The 7,500-nt window shown below is 33.9% G+C and overlaps 1 protein-coding gene across 3 annotated transcripts in view; it reads right to left on the reverse strand.

The window, feature by feature from the left end:
- LOC135219297 (uncharacterized) overlaps positions 1–7,500 on the reverse strand; it is a 349,477-nt gene that overhangs the window by 341,138 nt on the left and 839 nt on the right. The window lies entirely within an intron of this gene.

A 7,500-nucleotide genomic window follows, 5' to 3' on the forward strand; every position in this document is an offset into this window, starting at 1 on the left:
GACCTTTCAGGAAAGCGGGACTAATTTTCCAACATCACCTTTAAATCTACCTGTTGATAGTCGCATCGTATTCAAATAGAGGTGCAGATTTCCAGTTGTTCCAGAGAAGTCCTTTTCTCTTTAAACTCCAGGTCTGAACTACCTGCTCCTTCAGAATACTTAGGGAATTTTATGGGGTGATTTGATGGATTCCTTTAGGATGTAAGAAAGCGTAAGGTCAGCCAATGTTTGTGATAATGGTAGTTCTTAACTATGGAGTAACAAGTTGTTTATGGGGCTCTTGATTTTAGTGTATATATATATATATATATATATATATATATATATATATATATATATATATATATATATATATATATATATATATATAATATTTATAAACAAGGAGCGGAAGGAGACGTCATGAAGTAGTACTTGTCAGTTAAGTATACATGCTGACGCTTCGAGGACACAGCCTCAATTTCAAAGCTGAAAAACGAAATTATAATATATGAAAATGTCACAAAGATTCAGAATTAAGAAATTTACAAATTAAAACTTTCTGAGAATAAAATATTTTTTTACAAATTCAGTATTTAACTAACAGAATGCAAGAAACAGCCGCTACCTTTCAGGAGGGGAACCAAGGACCGAAAGACATCATACAAAAACAGACAGAGGCACACTCGAGACAGGCACAGTGTTGTAGAGGTAGTATGGTTGTTTAAAGAGGGAACAAGCTTCATACTGTATAAAGATTCAGTTATTGTTAATTGATAAGGTGAGGTAGCTCTGGAGAGAATTTTAAAATTTTTATATTCAATACCTTGTTTAAATTTTTTGGCAAGATCCCGTACGTTAGAAAATTCTGTATAAGTTAATGTATTACCTGTTCTGTAACTACCTCCCCGATGACAATCAATTCTGAATTTCAGTAGGCGACGAGAAGCCCCCACATATTTCCCCACCTTACATTTGGGTCAAGTATATAAATAACCGACATTGGAAGTCATTAGGGAGCTTAGTTTGTGTTTATATCTAAAAAAAGAAGCAATGGACATAACTCTACTGGAAGGTGTCGGTGAGCAAGGTCGTTTAGCTGAACATAAATAATCACGAATAAAATGAATACCAAAGTAAAATGCCAACTTGGGTACAGGAATATTAAAAATAGGAACAAACTTACAGTTAAGCAAGTTATACAATTGTTTTAAAAAACCTTGGCTGAGAGGCAATTTTCTAAAAATTAGATTTGGAAAAGTGAGATTTCTTGGTGGAAACCAAACCAAGTGGAGGATAAAGTATAAGCCCTGTGGAAGAGAGTACTTTAGGAATTTAGTTTAAAATTAAAACGACAACTGCTATAAAAATAGAAGAACAGAACCCCTGTTCTTTAGGGACATGAGTACGCATATCCAAACAAACAAGTTTATTATCTTCGTAATCAATCGTGAACTTAATGTTAGGATGGGCTAGATTGACGTATTTAAAAAACTGATCAGCTTGCACTTTATTCCGGAAAAGCAAAAAGGTGTCGTCTACGTATCGTTTGTAAAATAAAGGCAGAAAAAGAGAGGGGACAGTTGTCAAGCAACTGTTCCCCTAGATGGCACATAAAGATGTTAGAAAAAACTGGGCCAAGAGGACTACCCATGGCCATACCTTCAACCTGAGTGTAAGCTGTCTTATTAAAAATAAAGGCAGATTCCTGCACTTCCAGTTGCAACATTTTCTTAAACTTTTTGTAATTAAAACCGTGAAATAAAATATCTCGTTGGGTACAAATTCTGTCTAAGATTATTTGTATTGTCTCTTCCACAGGGACATTGGTAAAATGAGACTCGACATCCAAGCTTACTATAAATAAATGAGAATCTTGCTTAGGAACGCTGTCCCTAAAATGTTCGAAATTTTTTACTAAATAATTATTCATAGAAAATTCATTTAATAAGAGGACTAAAAACTTAGCCAACTTATAATTAGGGGTTTTGTAGGAAACAAGAATAGGTCTAATAGAGGCACCGTCCTTATGCACCTTGGGCAAAGCATACATTGTTCCATAAGAGCCACCAGTATTCATCGAATTCTCGAAAGTGTCGTTGTCAATTATCTTATTGTCAAACAAACCTTTTAGGTATCTATAGATATGATCTAATCGAAAAATAGTAGCAAAATCAAGTACACCAATTTTTGATCTTTTCTTTTATTTTGACTTGTCATTTAAAATACTCAGCACTTTTTTTATATAATCATCGCAGTTAAGAAGAACCACACCTCTACCCTTGTCTGATTTTGAAATAATGATATCATCGAATTTATTAAGATTTTTGAGAATGTCCAGGTCTTGGTTTTTTTAAAAAGGAGTCCAACAAGTGATTAGACTGTTGAAGGTTTTATGGGCCAAAGTATGTAAATTGTGGACGAAACTCTTCGGTATTTAGTGGCAGTTGTAAAGAAGTTAACCTCCACTTGGTTTGGTTTCCACCAAGAAATCTCATTTCTCCAGAACTATATATTTTTAAAAAATTGCTACCAGTCCAGCTTTTTTTAAAATTAACTATATAAGTTCCTCGCTGGACGAGAGGTTTTAGCGCGCGGCTACCAATCCGGTGGTTCAAAGTTCGAATCCCGGCTCGATCAACGCGAAATCAGAGGAATTTATTTTTGGTGATAGAAATTCATTTCTCGATATAGTGTGGTTCGGATCCCACAATAAGCTGTAGGTCCCGTTGCTAGGTGACCAATTGGTTCCTAGCCACGTAAAAAAATATCTAATCCTACGGGTCAGCCCTAGGAGAGTTGTTAATCAGCTCAGTGGTCTGGTAAAACTAAGATATACCCTCAAAACAATTGAATAACTTCCTTAACTGTAAAGTTTGTTTCTGTTTTTTAATATTCTTGCTGTACCCAAGTTGGCATTTTACCTTAGTATTCCTTTAATTCATAATAATTCTCTTTATGTTCAGATAAATGTCCTTATTCACCGACACCTTCCGGCAGTTAACAGTAGAATTATACCCAAGAACCTGTTAACTATTGCTTCTTATTTTAGACATAAAGACAAATTAAGGTCCCTGATGACTTTCAATGTGGTTTATTTATATACTTGACCCAAATGTAAGGTGGGGAAATATGTGGGGGCTTCTCGTCGCCTACTGAAATTCAGAATTGATTGTCATCGGGGAGGTAGTTACAGAACAGGTAATACATTAACTTATACAGAATTTTCTAACGTACGGGATCTTGCCAAAAAATTTAAACAAGGTATTGAATATAAAAATTTTAAAATTCTCTCCAGAGCTACCTCACCTTATCAATTAACAATAACTGAATCTTTATACAGTATGAAGCTTGTTCCCTCTTTAAACAACCATACTACCTCTACAACACTGTGCCTGTCTCGAGTGTGCCTCTGTCTGTTTTTGTATGATGTCATTCGGTCCTTGGTTCCCCTCCTGAAAGGTAGCGGCTGTTTCTTGCATTCTGTTAGGTAAATACTGGATCTTTTATTTCTTCTATAATTTTCAGAATGTTTTAATTTGTAAATTACTTAATTCTTAGTCTTTTTAACATTTTTATATATTATGATTGCATTTTTCAGCTTTGAAAATGAGGCTGTGTCCTCGAAGCGTCAGCATGTATAACAAACGGACAAATACTAGTTCGTCACGTCTCCTTCAGCTCCTTGTTAGGAACGCTTCCCATGTCCATTATATATATATATATATATATATATATATATATATATATATATATATATATATATATATATATATACTATACATCATATATATACATACATACGATATATATATATATATATATATACTATATTATATATATATATATATATAGTATATATATATATATATATATATATATATATATATATATATATATATATATATATATATATATATATATATATATATATATATATATATATATATATATATATATATATATATATATGTGTGTGTGTGTGTGTGTGTGTGTGTGTGTGTATGTGTGTAAGTGTTTGTAGATAGATAGATAGATGTACGGACGTTTATGTGTGCGTGTGTTTGCATGCTTGTATAAATCAATCAGAGTTAGGGCAATTATGAAATTTTCTGCTATTTAATTTCGGTTTCAGGGTCTCGACATATCAACATAGCAAGATAATGTTCAATTGCGACAACTTGCTTACGGTGTAACAGCTGCTCTCTCTTTTTAGATTTTTTTAGATTATTTTTTTATTTTTTACTTTTAGAGAACAGTATATTCCACTATCATTTCAAGTTACCATTGTGCAGCTACATGAGTGAATGGAAGATTTATGATGAGATTCAGAATGTGAAGTACTCGCACTTGCGTATTTCATTACTGTTTTAAAGTTTTCATTTAGGATAATTTAAGCTTAACTATATAAAAACAGATTAGGTGGAGGGCCTCTAATATCATTTAATCGTGAGGTATAAGGATGTATGCATTTTAGTCGTCCGTAGAATAATTAGTATCATAAATACCTTAACCTGCAACTATATAATGATAATAATAATCATAATAATAAAATAATCATAAAACATTTTGCGGACAATTACGTAGCGAACGTAAGATCCACAACAAAATCCGTTCAGTGAAACGTAACGACCTTACCAAAGGCAGTGTTTACAATTAAGGATTCTTTCTCACCCTCGCCTCGCCAAGCCAATCTGGCTGGTCTTGACATGAAAGAGCCTTTGGGCGCATATGCAGAGTATTGAAACAGCGAACTCGGGAGCTCCCAGGTACAATTTCACTTACTTGTTATGTGCAGGTTCACAAAGGTGGTTCAGATTTCGTTTTGATCACGATTCCCTAGACATTCTCTTTTACAAATAGTTTTTTTTTATTCTCTTGATTGTGCACTTTTGTGGTTGTGGCCGGGGGAGGGGGTGAGGAGGGGGAGCGGGGTGTGATTATAACCGATAAAATGGACTGCAAGAAAAAATAATAATGCTGATAATGGTAGCCAGAGAGAGAGAGAGAGAGAGAGAGAGAGAGAGAACCTCAATCGAGAGTTGCAGCTAATATTCCCTATTCTGGAATATAGGTACCATTAGAAAATAAAATAACTCATTAGAGTAATTAAAGTAAAAAGTTTGCATTTCACCTTAAGTGCTTACTTCATGCACAAACAGACAGACACAAACACACACACACACACGCGCGCGCGCGGACACACACGCACACACACACACACAACACACACATATATATATATATATATATATATATATATATATATATATATATATATATATATATATAATAAAGGAGACAATATTATCTCGTTATTCTTTTGGTAGTGAGAGCCAGAGCGGAAGACAACTGGTAGTTGGCAATACATTTTCTCTCTCTCACTCTCCTGACAGCCAACAGCTCTTTTTCCCTCTCTTTTTCTCTCTCTCGTCATACCTCCCCTCCATTTCATTAGGTCATCAAATCAGAGTCGGAATTACAAAAATATGCATTTATTTGAAAGCAAAGTATTCACTGAATAACTCAGTTTCTTAATAGAATGATTAAATGGAATGTTAACTCAAAGTGCAAATAACTCAGATAACCCTCGGTATTAACAGTCTACACAGTAATTAGTCAACACCATTTCTCCAAAGAATCGTACCACTTTTCTCCAATTATAGTTCCCACATTCTAGAATAGTTCCCTCTAATAGAATCGCCCATTTCAGCCAGTTTCACTTCACTAAACAAAAGTACTGTTCGCAGAGGCCATCCTGGCCCTGCCTTCTCTCCCCGTAACAGTTTCTATGGTTCTGGCTAATTACATGCCATCATGAACAGACATAGCTCGTACGGATGCACAAATTCGCACACACACTGATCACGCCCAGAAACCACTCATAACCAGTTTCAAAGGCGCCTTCGACAAACGCCCATAAAGACAGAGGAGCGTTGACCTGCTTAGGTAAGGATTTTAATGTCACACCACCTCAAGACCTAACAGCATTTTCTAGGCTGAGATGGTCTCTGTCTCCATGGGAAGCTAAAAACGATGATCCCCAATTTCTGAGGAATGTCAAAGCACGTGACATACAACGAAGTCTCCTACATATCATATCATATTATATTATCAGTCATATCATAGCGAATCCCCCTTTATGTTACATATATATATATATATATATATATATATATATATATATATATATTATATATCATTATATATATATATATATATATATAAATAAAGATAAATGCCACGAAGGAAAAATAAACGAAGGAGTCTGCAAGATCTTTCGACTTTAAAAGTCCTTTACTGAGCAGATACTGACATAAATACGAGAAAAGACAATACAAGAAGGTTCGTATAACTGACAGATAGGGATTATAAAGGGATTAATACCTAGAATCCGACACACCTGGAAGATAAGAAACCTTCCCAAACAAGCATAAACAATGGGTGCAATTAAAGGTTTAAGACAATCATCTCAGATACAGTTTCCAGACAATTAAAGGATTATAGGTGAAAGCTATTCGGAACTTGGTAAACAAAACCAATTTCACAAAACATGACAGACATACATTACAACAAAATTTAATAAAAAAACTCTAAGGCAAACTGATTTTTATTTCAAGTCCAATAAATTCAATATTTAAATTAAGTGCAATAATTATATAATTCTACAAGGCAAAAAGTTTTTAGTTGTAATTCCCTGATAGCTCATAATTATTTGGTTTAATCAGCCCTTCATAATTAAAAGTGAAGCGTTTAACGCTGATCATCTTTTTATATTTTGAATCATTTGAAATTTTCCCCTCCTTTGAAACTTCCTACACTCAGTCGTCGGGAGACATTATCATTTAAAATCTCTCTCTCTCTCTCTCTCTCTCTCTCTCTCTCTCTCTATCTCTCTCTCTCTCTCTCTCTCTCTCTCTCTCTAAGCTAGAAACCTAGCAATGGATTAATAGATTGCAGAGCAACGGTGGAAACTGGTTTCTTGTGTGACAATGTCCCAGAAATTAACTCCCATTAGTGGAAACGTCTCCAAAACAACATTTATGACGAATTCATGATCATTCTGTTGAGAAGTCTTTAAAACTGATTGTAGAACCTTTGCAATATGGAGATTTTCATCTATACTTCAACATTTTAAAGCTAGAAGCAGAAAAGATTAATTATTATTTGGAACATAACCCCCAATTTTGACACAGAAAGCAATTCAGGTTGTATTCTTAGCTAAAATTTTAAAAAAAGAAGAGTAGTATGAAACACATTGAGAGGAATCCATAAGATTAATGTTTAAAAATGATTTGAATAAATGTTCTTATAACGTAAATCCTAATAATAATAACAATAATAGCAACATTACTTTATCTTCAGTATTATTGAAAGACAAAACACCGAATGCCTCTCTGCATCTATGAAATGTGTTAATATAATGGCCACGGAAAATACGGCTTAAATATTCATAAACCTCCTTAAGACCTTTAAGAATTTCAGATCCTTTGAAACCTGGCGTTTTGTAATAGCCAGATG

The sequence above is a fragment of the Macrobrachium nipponense genome, chromosome 1 (assembly GCF_015104395.2).
Source record: "Macrobrachium nipponense isolate FS-2020 chromosome 1, ASM1510439v2, whole genome shotgun sequence".
In the NCBI taxonomy this organism is placed as follows: Eukaryota; Metazoa; Arthropoda; class Malacostraca; order Decapoda; family Palaemonidae; genus Macrobrachium; species Macrobrachium nipponense.